This window comes from Pezoporus flaviventris, unplaced genomic scaffold (assembly GCF_033815535.1).
Source record: "Pezoporus flaviventris isolate CSIRO_AGI_PZ_B2104156 unplaced genomic scaffold, CSIRO_AGI_Pfla_v1 ptg000066l, whole genome shotgun sequence".
NCBI lineage: Eukaryota > Metazoa > Chordata > Aves > Psittaciformes > Psittacidae > Pezoporus > Pezoporus flaviventris.
In genome coordinates, this window is record NW_026892614.1 from 5,990,262 (window position 1) to 6,004,210 (window position 13,949).

The following is a 13,949-nucleotide window of genomic DNA, read 5'->3' on the forward strand; positions in this document are numbered from 1 at the left end:
TAAACAGAAAGGCAGGAACTGACAGCAGCCGGCCTTTTGGGAAAACCTGGTTTTCACCTCCTGCCTTTAGAGCAATTGCTCACTTTTAGTGAGTTTGTTTTTTAAAAAATGTTGCAATATTATTCAATGTTATTAATTTATGGGGAAAAAGCAACAGGTAATCAATCTATAGACACATTAATCTTAATATTCAATGCTATTCCAATGATATTTTAGTTTCCTGGTAACATTGCTAATGATTTGCTATCATGAAACACAGAAAGATTGAAGTTATTTCACCGGATTCTGAAACAGTATGAAATCAAGTGAGGGTTACACTGATTTTGTAAAAATGTACTGCTGGTTGCAATTCTCCCTGTATTCAGCAAACCATGAAATGACACTCTATCACACTTCTGGCACTTGAAAACAGAAGAGCAATCCAAAGACTTCTGGCAATATCTAGCAGAAAACACAGGACTTCCTTTCTTCCCTCCTCCCAGTATCTGAATGTTCATAAAGAATCAGTTTAACAATTTTCCAGAGCCTAGACCAGTGGAAACATGGAAATTAATTACTGCAGTCACCTCATAACTCAACTGTCAGTGTTAATAGATGTTTAGCACCACAATAAGAGCAGCAGCAGTGTATGATTTTATCATTGCAGGTAAGTGCCTTTAAAGTGACAGCTCACCATGAGCAGCTGAGCCAGGTGCTGTGCACCAGTGATATAGCTCAGGAAGCCCTTACCCTGCTTCTGGGGAGGGAGAGGGATCAGAGTACTACAGCTCCCTGACACTGGCTCATCTGAGCAACTTACTCATGGCAAACCTGTCTCACATGAACAGTACTGAGCAATCACAGAGAGAGAGAAATCAAAGTCTGTATGCAACAGAGTAAAAGCAATAAAACATTAACAAAGACATTTCTTCTAAATTTCCAGAGCACGGGAATGATTTGTCTGTTACATACCTTTGTGAAGCGAGCAATTTCCTTCCATGGTCTGATACCTTCATCCTCACACTTCCTATTTTGGAAATAGGCTAAGCTATCAAAAAAAACCAAAAAAAAAAAAAAAAAAAAAGGTCTGTGTGAATCCAGACCTGCACAGAATGTCTGTGTTGGTGAGGTTGAGGGTATGGTTGTGGCTGGTCAGAGGCTAGATGTCCTGGAACCACACCTCAAAGTTCTTGTTAAAGATGAGAGTCCTTTCTTCATGTGGAAATCCATTCCCAGAGAATACAGACTTCTCAGAAAAGTGTGTCTAACTGCAATTGAACCCTGACAAGACAAAGGAGTGTGTTGTTGTTGCTGTTACTGTTGTTGTTATTATTTTTATGGAAGAAGGTGCATAGTGAAAATGATCTGACAATACAAGACTTGCTGCTCATCCTTTTTTGCCAAAGGTTGAGTAATGCTTCAGAAGAAGAGGCCAGGTTTAGCCAACAAACAGTAATTGTTATAAACTCATAACTGTCAGATCTTGCCTATACAAGATGAAACATTTTACTGACCTTTGCTAAAGTTTCAAGGCTGTTATATAGTCACCCAGACAAGAAAAATCTTCGATTTGGGGCTCCCAATGCTGAAGCTCTGTTTGCTCAAGCTGGTTTCATTGGTTTGTTTCTATAGACTGTTCTGCAGACCTCACTTTCTCCCTCTCCTTCAGCACTTACAAGTCTCAAAGCGTCAGTTGAAAAGGAATTTTGAGTGTCTGTAATTCACTGCAGAAACATCCCAGGCTGCTGAGGAGACAGATGAGACACTAACACTGACAGTATCAACAGAATAAATCCTTCAGCACCAATAAACTGTATCAGTGCTTGTTTATTGAGTTTGGGTCTCTTTTCACCTGTCCAAACTGATGGCGACTTATCAAGGCAGTGCTACATAGGTTTGATGGCATACTTACTAGCTGACAAATTCTCAAAGCCACATGAAACTTTAAGCTTGTATAAGAAGGTAACCAACATGTTGTCTCTTTCTTCCCTATGTCAGCTGCAAACCACACGACGTGCAGGGACAACCTTTGCTCTCAAATTGCATACATCATTTCTAATGCCCTTAGAGCAGTACCTATGCACCTATACATTTCTTCATCCTGGTTCCCACACCAGCAGATAAAGAAGACCTTTAAAAGCATAGCACAATCATTTAATGTAGTGGCAATTGGGCTACGTAGAGTGCCCTGAGGCTGGAACCAGATCTAAAACTTTTGGTGCAGGTTGTAAGACTGAAGCACCAATTCACTACTTTAGCGTTGAGCCTTGCATCTTCTCAAAAGTGAATTCAGAAAGCTGCTGGAGTTTCATTTATCTGTGGGAAACAGAGATGGCACAATGCCTGTAGTCTGTGATGAATGTTAGCAATGTAAACTACTTTAGTACCTCATGTGTTCGGAGGCTCCCTTTGCAGATTATCTTGCTTTGGCTGAATGCAGGCAGGATTCTGCTATAGCAAAACTTCCACATGACTCGATTGTGTCTTCTGTGGTAAAGCATCCTCCTGATTGTCAGCAGTTAAACTGTTGGACAGCAGAGCAAAAAAGAAATATGTCTGGTCTCCTGGCGCTGGGGGACATGAATGCATAAACATCCGAAAACCTTGCTTCACTGCTGCAGTCATGGGCATTGAAATTTGTCACTGAGGATTGTCAAATATGCTGTGGTATTCAGCGTGGAAAATATTACACCAGAATACCTTGGTTAAATAGTGGTAAAACTGAAATATAACCATATGCTACCAAGTGAAGAGTCAGCAGAAACTACTGACTTCTGGCATGTCAAAGCCCATGAGGTAGCTTGTGTCTTTCAGGGGAGGGGTAGTGTAGGACAACCAGGACAAGTAATTCTGGTACACGGCTGGGACAGAACTAGCTGTTTTCCCCACCTCAGCTCATAGAAAGGAATAATTTATTCTATGATATGAAAATATGACTTTTGTAGCTGTACTGTGAGGAGCAGAGCTTATATTAAAGTATTAACTCAGAAACTGACTCCCCACAATGCATTACTTGCTTTAATATGAGTCCCTAGAATTAAGTCCCCAGTGCATAGGTCCCCTGCTGGCAAACACAGAAGTGAAACTGGACCACAGGTTTCAGAAATGGAGTAAAGAAATTAAGCCACAGCAGCAGTGAATTTTGGATGATAGAAAGGGATTTGACTTATCAACTTACCTTTGTGGCTGCTATTTGTTTATTCCACATGATAACATGTCAGTCATGTTGGGTAAATGGTTCCTGCAGTGAACAGAAAGTTTCTTCTTTGGAATGTCTTTACAGGCAAATAAAAAGCTAATACTGTAACAGTGATAATTTAGGAAGATGCACTTTCCAGAAACTGTTTTAAATTTCAGATTTACTCTTCAATTACCCTGCCTTTGTTCTTTAGTCTTATTATTGCATCTTTACAACTGAAGGCACTTTTCCTGATATACTAGATTATAGAATCACAAAATGGTTTGGATTGGAAGGAACCTTAAAGGTCATCTAGTTCCAACACTGCTGACATAGACAGGGACACCTTCTGTCCTTGAGAAGAAATTCTCTGGGTACTTCTAAATACTGTGTATTGCACTTTTCATCACATATAAATTGGTAGTTATTAGCATTCCAGAGGCAATATGTCCACCAAGCTGACTGAAACAAAGATAAATTATCTGGTTTATGCGGCACAAATTCTTTTCTTTATATAAACACACACATCTATGTGACTATCTAAGTTCATTACAATAATTTATTATAAATAGTGGACAATGTTCATCAACCTAGCATCAGATAGCTACAAAATCTACTCATTTAAATTAAAAAATAAATTGGGAAAAAAATCTTTTTTTTAACTGTGTGCTGGCTGAATAAAAACGAACTCTAATTACTAAAACACCCTGAATACAAATTTTCTGAGGCAGTATTTTCCAGCAAAATATACAGCAACATTTCCATTAATTTCAAAGGTGAACAGTTTTGATGAATACTGTGGGTTTTATAAATACAAACCAGACACAAATAACAAGGGCCTCTAAGGGTAGGTAACTTCAGGAAAAATTATGAAATTAGGTTACCAATGAATTTATGGTAAACACCTGCTAACACACTTCAGTATTTATATTTCAGCAAAACCATTACATTTAACAATAATTCTCACCCTGCTCTGTATAACACCATGAGACTGAAAATGAGGAAAGTGACTGTCAGCTTTGTGCTCCATCAGTCCCAGGGCTGCCAGCAAATATACCAGCTTCCCTTGTGATGGGGGAAGCCTCAGGGACTGTGCTGTCCACAGGGGATCACTGAAGGGGGGCCATGCTGGGCGTGCTGCCTAGCCCAGGCGCACTCTCTGCATAGGAAAGAGAAATAAGCGGATACTTAGTGTGTAGAAGAATCGGTTTTCCAAATGGGACAACACATCTCCTTTGACTCCTCCATACCTGAACAAAGTTTCTTACTAAACTGATATGCTGTGTGGTTATAAATTTGCCTGTATTTCCACTGTTTCCACAGCCTTAGTCTTGAGCTACTTGAGGTTTTGACCTGGCTGGGTCTGGGTATATAGGTGCATTTCTGAGCAGAGGTCAAGAAATCAGAACTCCCTTAAAGCATAATTCCTGTCTGTGCCCTGGAGGAGGCAGGGGAGAAAGGAAACAGCTTAAGCTATCATTTGATGCATCTTCATGGCTAAAGCATAGTTTCAAAACTAGTCAAAGGTTTCTAATCAGCAGAAAATAAATATCTGGACTCGACAAAAATAAAAATATTGAGAAAAAACAACATAACCTCCCACACAAATGGAAGATAAAATTAGGTTTCTGACATTTCTGGCAGAATTATTCAATGTGGTAAACCATGACAGAATAGAGCTGGACTTCATGATATAGGTCTCTTCTAGTCCTAGGACTGAGGTTCCTATAAACCAACGATAACTCAGAGATACAAAGCTGTGTCAGGAAGGGCAGACAGAGACAGTAATCTGCATACACCAAAGGAAACCTCACTTTTATGCATCCACCCCTACTGCAAAAGTATTATGTTGATATGCATGAAATTGTTTTGCCTCAGGAGGCCTATTTTGTCTTTTCTTGATTGCACTATTACACTTATTTAAATATTATTTAAATTCACATCTTGCCATCCAAACATAACAAAGCCTAGAAAGGAATTTGGGATGATATAGAGCAAGCTAAAGTGATCTTCAATTTTTAATCCCTGTCTTCCCATTCTAAACAAAAAGGATGAATGTGTCTTCAGCAAGTGAATCATTGCTGTGGCATTATAAATTTCCAGATGGTTCTAGCAATAACTGAATGAGTTCATATCTCTGATGTAACTCCCATCAAATTACCGGTACTACATCAGGAATTAATTTGCCTTAGATTTGTACAAGTCAAACAGAAAACTGTAATAACATCACTTTTCTACATTCTATTCATTAAAAATATAAAATACAGGAATTTATAAATTTACACTTTTTTTTTTTGTAAATCACTCCATCAGCATGTAATACATTTCAGTTATGCATGGATCTTTAAGATTAGTTACTCTCTGAAGTTATTTCTCCTCAAATTTTCAGAGTCTAAGTGACTTTTTTAGACTAGACTTCTTTTGCACAACCTGAACTGGGCAAAAGGAGTTGCACCCTTAGTATCTAGTAAGATGGGGTGGAGGGACTTCAGTGAAGGAAGATATTTAAACATAGCTGTTTTCTAATCACTCCATCCGTAGTTTTTATTAGAATGTTACTCAGGTAACATAGCTTTGAAACTTTTCCAGTTTCAGATGTAATGTGTTTTGTTAAGCCTATTTTCATCTGAGATTTCATAGGTGGTGTTGCTTGTCCTCCTGGAGTACCTAGCAGAAAGGTCCACAGCGTAACAGTCTCAGTTCACAGGTATTGAAGAATTCTCTATTGCAAGAGTTTGCAACAAATGAAGATAAACACCAAACAGAAAAGGCAAGAAATACAAAATACCTAGGAAATAATTCTATTATAATAAACACCTTAGTGATTCCTGGATCTGGAAAAGCACCATGCAATGGCTTTGTGGATCGGTCCAGCAGGTTCCAAATATGTAAACATTTAGATGGCAGAAAATGCCAGGAAACTTGAAAGAAAACTGCTATTGTAGCCGATGAATTCATCTTTATAGGGAAAATGTGGGGGTTATATTCATTCTGACTATAGCTTAATGCAGTTCAGGGAAAAAAACAACCAGATCTATTTTCCATCCTGCTAATAATTAAGCTCTTGTAGGACTGAAAAAAAAAAAAAAAATCAAACCCCCAAAACCAAAAAACCCACACATACATTTTTGTCAAGCTTTCTATTTTCATTAATTTTTTAAAATTTTTGGGGCTTGACCTAACTCCTGAAGGTATAATATTAAAATGCTATGAGGTATACTGACATGGATGTGTGGATGGACGGATGGATGGACGGACAGACATATATGCACACAATCTGTTTGGAAATGAAGAACTCTGTGACATAATGTCAATATCTCTATTAGAACTGCATAAAAACACCTGCAATCTCTTACCTCAAACTTGACTTCTGAATCTCTCTAGGTATGCTCAGAACCAGGTTTAGAGAGCTGGCAGCCAAACACTGTTGTATTTTCAGTCATGGCTGAAGGCACATTGCACTATGTCTAAATATACCTTTTTCAGGATTGCAGAATGCGAGGATTATTAAAATTAATAGAATTGATATTTGTACACTGGAAAAAATAATTGCTTACTCCATGAAGTGCTGCAAAATGATGATTGACTTGAATATTATGTTAGTGAACATTTGTAACACAGTGGATAATTTTTCAATTACAGTTTTTTATGACATTATTAAAGCTAGGTCACTTATTGCACTAATCTCCTCTGTTATGCCTCCTTCTATAATTACATTAGTTACTAAGTACAGTGTTTTTTAAAGAAATTATGCTTGCCATTAAATATTTCAACCTTACCTATAATGAGATCAGCATTAACAAGCTGCTATCAGTATTGTAGGAAGATTTCATCAACAATGAATTAAAACATGGAAGAGATAAGTTACAACTTTAATTTATTTTAACCATTCTTTATTTTTATCTTGTGAAAGTTAAAAAAATGCTTGTTTGAAAAAAAATAAAATCTGTCTTTTAAAGGTATATGCAAATATACACATGCAAAAATAGGTATCAGGGGAAGAGCAATGCATCTTCTCATTCTTTCTATATGTAGAGTAAATTGCACCAGTCTCAGTATATTTCTTTGCAAACAGGAATACTATTGTGGGTAAAAGAAAGTCAGTGAACATAATGTGCTATATTTGGAAGTTCAACTATAAGGCATAAAATAAGCCCTTTGCAAGGCATTTTCAGTGAAAAAAATATTCAAGGAGAAAGGTCCAATCAGACATCAAAATTAGATAAATCAATAGAAAAATAGAGGTCTAATAATCATATAGCTTTTGCAACAGAATGAAGTGGATGCTGTTTTTCTTTAGGGACATACGAATTGTAGTGTGTGAAGTAGCAATCCTAGGCAGGAGCAGATACCAAGGAATCCAAAACCCATAAAGAAATAAGAGGAAAATATTGCTATTAAGGGTAATAAAAACTCACATAGGATAATGATACACTTCAGATGTATTGAATGAAATCAAGATACTGTGCTGTATCACTGCAAAATGACTACTAATGCCAATAAGGACATAATTTGAAATAGTCTGTTTCTCATAAATTTTATGAACTCTAAGCTACCAAGATCCCTTAGAGGGAAAGATCAGTGAGTTTGTCTATTGAAGTTATATCAGGAATTAAAGAAAATCGCATATATTCATTCAGGTGGGAAGAAGAAAGCTAAATTATTCTAAGGATTACAAGCACTGGTATTTCTAACACTCAGGAGTTATAGCAGATACAGAAGAGAAACTTCACAAGGAAAAACTCTGGACCAGATACCTACTCCAGTGAGCCCAACTACAGTTCTTCCACTGGCTTCTGATGGGATGAGGACATCCCATGCCCATTGTCAATTGCAATCATAAACATTTACATTAAGAAACACAGACTAGAATCATTGTCCAAGTTAATGAAGTTTAAACAAGAAGAACATAAAAAGGAAAGAAATGCTTTTTTTCCCCCACCATTTTCATGTATTTAAGGTGCTCAGTGAAGATAAAAATCAATGCATATATGAGAAAGAGAAGATCATGGTCTCTAAGACCAGAGGAGCAAGTGAAAATTTGAGAAATCTCGATGAATTGGAGTCAAGTGTTGATGGTAGAAAGTTGAAAAACTGTTTTACAGTAAGCTTTTGTAATGCAAGAGCAAACCATGTAAGTACTCCCAGATATAAATTAAAGGTTTTTCCGGGACTTCTTCAAGGATTTTCAAAGATTTTCAAATTCTTAAAGTTAATCTTAAGGCTTTTCAGGATAGGCTATGCAAATAGAAATTGATGTAGCCTAGACAACCCTTGCTGGCCCAACAGAAAGCTCAAGATTGTCATTTGAGTATTTATGATGCATATTTCTGTCAGACTCATAAAGCAGCTTTCTCTTGTTAAACAAATGTGAAACAACTTCCTACAGCTTCATTTCTACTATAAAAGGAAGTGTTGAACTCTTTATTGTGTTATATCTACCTTCTCCTTGTGCAACTTGACAGATTTCCATGAAGTCTTACTTAATTTCAAATGCATATGAAAAAAAACATGATCTTATGGGGGAGGTCATCAAAGTCACATAGGATGAAAGTGATATTGTAGACTACAAAATAGAGCCTGACAGTCTGTCCAGAATGTGGATGCAATGATTTCTTTCAAAGTTAGAAAAATATACTAGCATAAAAGTGCTGTTATTCAAAAAAAAAAAAATCAGCTCCTCTAAGTTGTGAAAATAAGAGCATATGTTTAATAAGAAATGTATTGCCCTGATGAGACCAGAAATAGAAATTAAAACAACATTTTGTGCAGCGTTTAAGGAGAAAATATAAAACAAAAGTGAAAACAGGCCTTGTCTTCCTTTTCTTTAAATAAAAAAAACAAAACAAACCACTGAACAAGTAAAAAGCACCCCTAAAATTCTAAATTCAGTCATGCAGAAAACCAGAGGTACTGCTCCAAAAGCCTCTGAAATTTGCCTTCAGTCTTTTAAAAGACAATAACATGATGTACTATACAAAAAAAACTTTACATTTAACTATTTCCCAGTATTTTCTGCTATGTTTCATTAGAGCGAAGAGGCATTTGAATTGATTCTCTTTTCAACCTCAGGAGGCTGAAAAGCTTTTAAAGGAGGCTTTTTGCACATTTTTTAATATTTGCTTTTTTGTGTCCCTATGCACTAGTTACAGTGTATCTACATTATCTTTTTAGCACGTTTTTTAACGGACAGCAACCTCAAGACTACTCAGACAACAAGGTGAAAAAGGAATGGCTCTGACATTCACACTTCACACTTGATCTCCCATCATTCTTTTTCATGTTCATTTGATATTGAGGCAAGTACAAATTCTGTGTGTATCCTAAGACCTTCTCTAATTCTTCTATATGGATGGCAAGCTTTTCAAAGAAATAAGGACTAACAAACTGTAGGGTTATTTATTTTAAGCTTTGCTATCCCATTCCAGGAAACTTTAATACCAGCAGATTTACTGCGGTCCACAATGATTCATGATTCTTCAGTGTGGAGACTGCTGTTTTTTTGGTTTGGTTTGGGTTTCTTTTTTGTCTTGTACTTTTATTACAAATAGCTTTGGCAGCCATATTTGTGTGCCAATATTATTTGTTCTAGCACACCAAATGTAAGAGATCGAGATCATCTGCACTACTTTGTGTTTACTCACTATATATATCCAGGCATCTAGCCAAAGTCACACGTATTGTCAGAACTGAAGACTTGCACAAAATTGCTTCTGAACTATCCATTCATCAAAATTGATGCTGGTTTCCTAGCATTGACCTTCCAATGGCGCAGAAAATTTTTCCTGCTTAAAGCACTGTTTTCCAAGGAAGGAACTTCTATAATTTATTAGGAAGAAAATTTGGCGATATATTTCCATATCTTCAGTGAATTTGATACAGCCTACTAAGAAGAAAGCACAATAATACACGCCCATATTGCTTATTACTCTACAGTACTGTCTACTTTTTCCTGGTCTTGATAGGAAAGAACATTTGCTTTAATCAGGTACACAGACAAAGGACACTCAGAAAGGTAGGCCAAATTAATAGCTTTTTCCTAGCATAAATTCATACATTCATTCATTATAAGGCCAGAAGAGAGCCCAGTGATTTTGGGGGTTTGACTTCTATACAGTAGGACTTCCTGAATTTATTCCTTTTTGAAGCAGAACACACCATATAAAAGCACAAAAACACATCATATAAAAAAGTACTGAAACGATATCCAAACACCTCTGGTAACCTAGACATTTTAACCTGGATGAGACCAGGTAAAAACAAGGTAAAAACACCTTATTAAGTTTACATTACTACACAAAGATTTTTCAGTTTTTATGACCCGTAACACAATATTCCTGCAATTTAAAACCAGAATTCTATGACAAAACAATCTTTTCCTTTTTAAAGTACATTCTTATGTGATTATAAGGGTCTTTTTCACTTTTCTGAAGGCCTGAAGAACTTCTGGTCTCAGCTGACAGCAGCCAGCTGTCTAGAAATTAACCCAGCTCTTTAGAGACTAAAGTGGGAAAAGTTTCCTATATTTAAATGTCTTCAGTGTTATGAAAAGACTAAAGTGTGACAGAAGATTAAATCTTCATGCCATACTACTGTGCTCCCATCATGAAAATGTTCATAGCTGATGTTTTCAACCTACAGGTCCCACACTGGTACATGAAGAGCCTGCCCTGCCTGATGGCATGTCATATCAAATCCAAGCAGTTCTGGAGGCACTGTGAGAGACTTAATTCTTGCAGCATGAGGTATGCTTCAATTCTTGGTAGTGGGACACGGTGTCCAAAGAGAGATTTGTGATCTCTCTTATCCCATTATTCATCAGATACTTTTTCCTAAGTGGCTTAGATTCAAACAGTTTGGATGCAAAGTTTGATCCACATCATGGGGTGAAGCATGTTCTTGGGAGGCAGAACACATGTACTCTGTATCTACTGAGACTATGGAAACCTTCTTTAGTGAGGGGAAATTGACAATATTAGTAAGTCAATGTTTAGACACTCACTTAAGCAATGACTTTTGATGGACCTACAAATTGGCTTCTAAGTCTTAATTTTGAGTGGTTTTTTTATATAAGTTAATGTGAAAAACTTGTAGAAGGATTTATCACTAGACCAGGTTGCTTAATGCCCCATCCAACCTGGCCTTGAATGCATTCAGGGATGGGGCAGCCACAGCTTCTCCAGTTGCTATGACATTTCATTATGACTGTTCTCATCACCCTCACACAGAAGAATTTTTTCCTAATATCTAATCTAAATCTACCTAATTCTAAATCGACCTAATATCTAAATCTATAAATCTATGCCTAATCTAAATCCCCCTAATATCTAAATCTACCTAATCTATCTAATCTAATTCATGACACTTATCTTCTAGCTCCAGAAAACCCTTGTTCAAAATTAGTATGACACTAATGGACATTAATGATGTTACCTGGTGAATTCCTCCAAGCAATGGATAAGAATTACTTATTGACTTTGGAGGAACCAAGATTTATCATCTCATCACACAATAACATATTTCATTATTTTGTATTAATATCATTTTTAGAAACGTAATACACACATATTTCTGCTAATGTTGCTCAATCTAATGTATTAAACAAGATCTTAAAACGACATTAATGTAATACTATGTTACTGAAGATATTAGTCACTGTCATCACAGTTTTGCAACTGATGTTTGAACAGAGCCACAAGATCTAGTAAGAAAATTCTACTATTTTCCAACTCAATCCAATAAGTACGCAAAGCTAAAGATAAGTCAGGTAATACTCTTTTTTATAGGAATATGGGTTTATATGAACAAACTGCTACCTTTCAGTTCCTTGTTTGGGATTCAGTCTGTCACTGTTTTTTAGCCAGCTCAGTTTCATAAGTCACAACCTGAAAGGATGCTTTGGGAAAGGAAATACAGCTTAGCTTTGAGTAAAGCAAGGATATCAGCTTCTACTAGGCTTCAATATAAAGGCAAACAAAGTATTTGAAGTAGTTGGGAGCTGTAGCTCTAAAGTGATGAGGAGATCAGATCCTGGTAGGCATAAAACTGTACAACTGCAGAAAGGAGAAGCAAAACAAATTAAACTATTCTCCTGTAAGTGCTGAAAATGCCCCTCTCCCATCCTGAAGTACATTTCCTCGGTGTGCATGGCCACTGGCCTAAAGTATTTCATTCTGTGTTTTAAAATAAGAGTATTTCTCACACTGATATTTGTTTTCATTTCAGTCAGCAAATAGCAAGAGTCAAAGACCAAATAATCCTTCAGATAAGCCATCAACAATTTAATGTTCCGGCACAATTTGTTTATTCAGTCTGGGCCAGTTAAAGACTTGTCCTCTGCCAATTGGTATGAAGGCATAACCTTCAGGTATGTCTGACACAGAGGTATACCTTCCGGCAGACTAGAGCAAAACTTTTTATGATTCTTTATATATTCTATAACGAATTCAACAAAAATACTTATGAAATTAAAAGCTCTGAAAGTCACTTACCATATCAGCCTTTGGGTACTGTATAATGGTTTTTCATTATGGACTGAAATTAAATTGTTATAAAGAAGCAGTAATATCACAGCTAGCCACCCAGAAACTTGGTCATGTTAAAACAGCATTTTAGAAAATTACAGGCAATATTATTCCTGAATGCAAATTAATGTCAATATTGTTAGCCTCATGGGATAGGAAAGCTCAAAGAATTTTGCAGGAGTCAATACTCACAAAGAGCCATCATGATCAGCCTGGATCTCAGAAATGAAGCTGTGTACATGTAATTCAATACAGGTACATACACATCGATAAATAAGAAATGAATGTTTTTTTTTGACAGTCCATTATGACTGTTCAGCCTATGCACTGCAGTCTCAAGTGTCTTCTGAAAGTCATGCCCCAGAAATAAAGCCACATTAAATAATGAAATGCTCCCATACTCCTTTTATTTTAGCCATTTATCCATGAAGGCTTAACTTTAATACACTCAATAATTTTAATGGAGTTTGATTGGATCCATTTTTGTACCTGAACTGACCAAGACATACGAAAGAGACAGTGACTTGGAACAGGTTTCACAATTAGGCAGCAAGGATGCACGTTTCACGCCCTCTCCTCGAAACAATGATACTCATAGCAGTAACAACTTTCCCACAGAAAAGCTCTAATGAACCAGCCAATGAAGATAAATCAACATCAACAACAATAAAACCAAATTATTAACATTTTAAGAGTAAATCTCTAATCTCTGTGATGTGAAAAGCTTTACTCCAGAAAGGACAATATTAAACATGACTCTGAGCCTTCAGACCTGCCATCAGCTCGGTATAGAAGGTAAACAGGTATTGTAATGGTGAACACTGGCACAAAATCATAAGACCTTTTCTTTCACAATTACTTCATTGTATCAACCTTCTATCAGCTATTTATCAGCAAAGTATTTTGCATGAAGTGATTTTCAAGTGCAGATTTACAACACAGTGAAGTCAAGCTGATGATGTATGTGAAATCCTTCCCTGAATTGAGGCCACAGCGCTGCTGCATTTAAAAAAAAATAAATAAAAGAAAATAAAAGAAATATTTTAAATGTCATTTATTGATTTTAGATCCAAGTATAAAAGCATTTAGCAAATTTCTTTGCTTTCCTAAATATTTTTAAGGGCCAAATTCTGTAGCAAGTGCTGGCAAAACTCCTGAAATAGTGTTACTATCTATGAACATAAACATGATCTCAGTTTAATATGTGATGGTAATTTCATTTTATCTATAAGATATTTTGAAAACAATCACCTTGAAATACTGCTTTT

At 36.3% G+C, this 13,949-nt stretch overlaps 1 long non-coding RNA gene across 1 annotated transcript; it reads right to left on the bottom strand.

Annotated features, from left to right (window-relative positions):
- Window positions 1-1,788: 1,788 nt before the first annotated feature.
- Window positions 1,789-3,221, bottom strand: LOC133278674 (uncharacterized). Its single transcript, XR_009746636.1, has 2 exons — window positions 3,158-3,221; window positions 1,789-2,503 (listed from the first exon to the last, which is right to left on the bottom strand). It is a non-coding gene; the product is annotated as an uncharacterized LOC133278674 (long non-coding RNA).
- Between the last annotated feature and the right edge of the window lie 10,728 nt (window positions 3,222-13,949).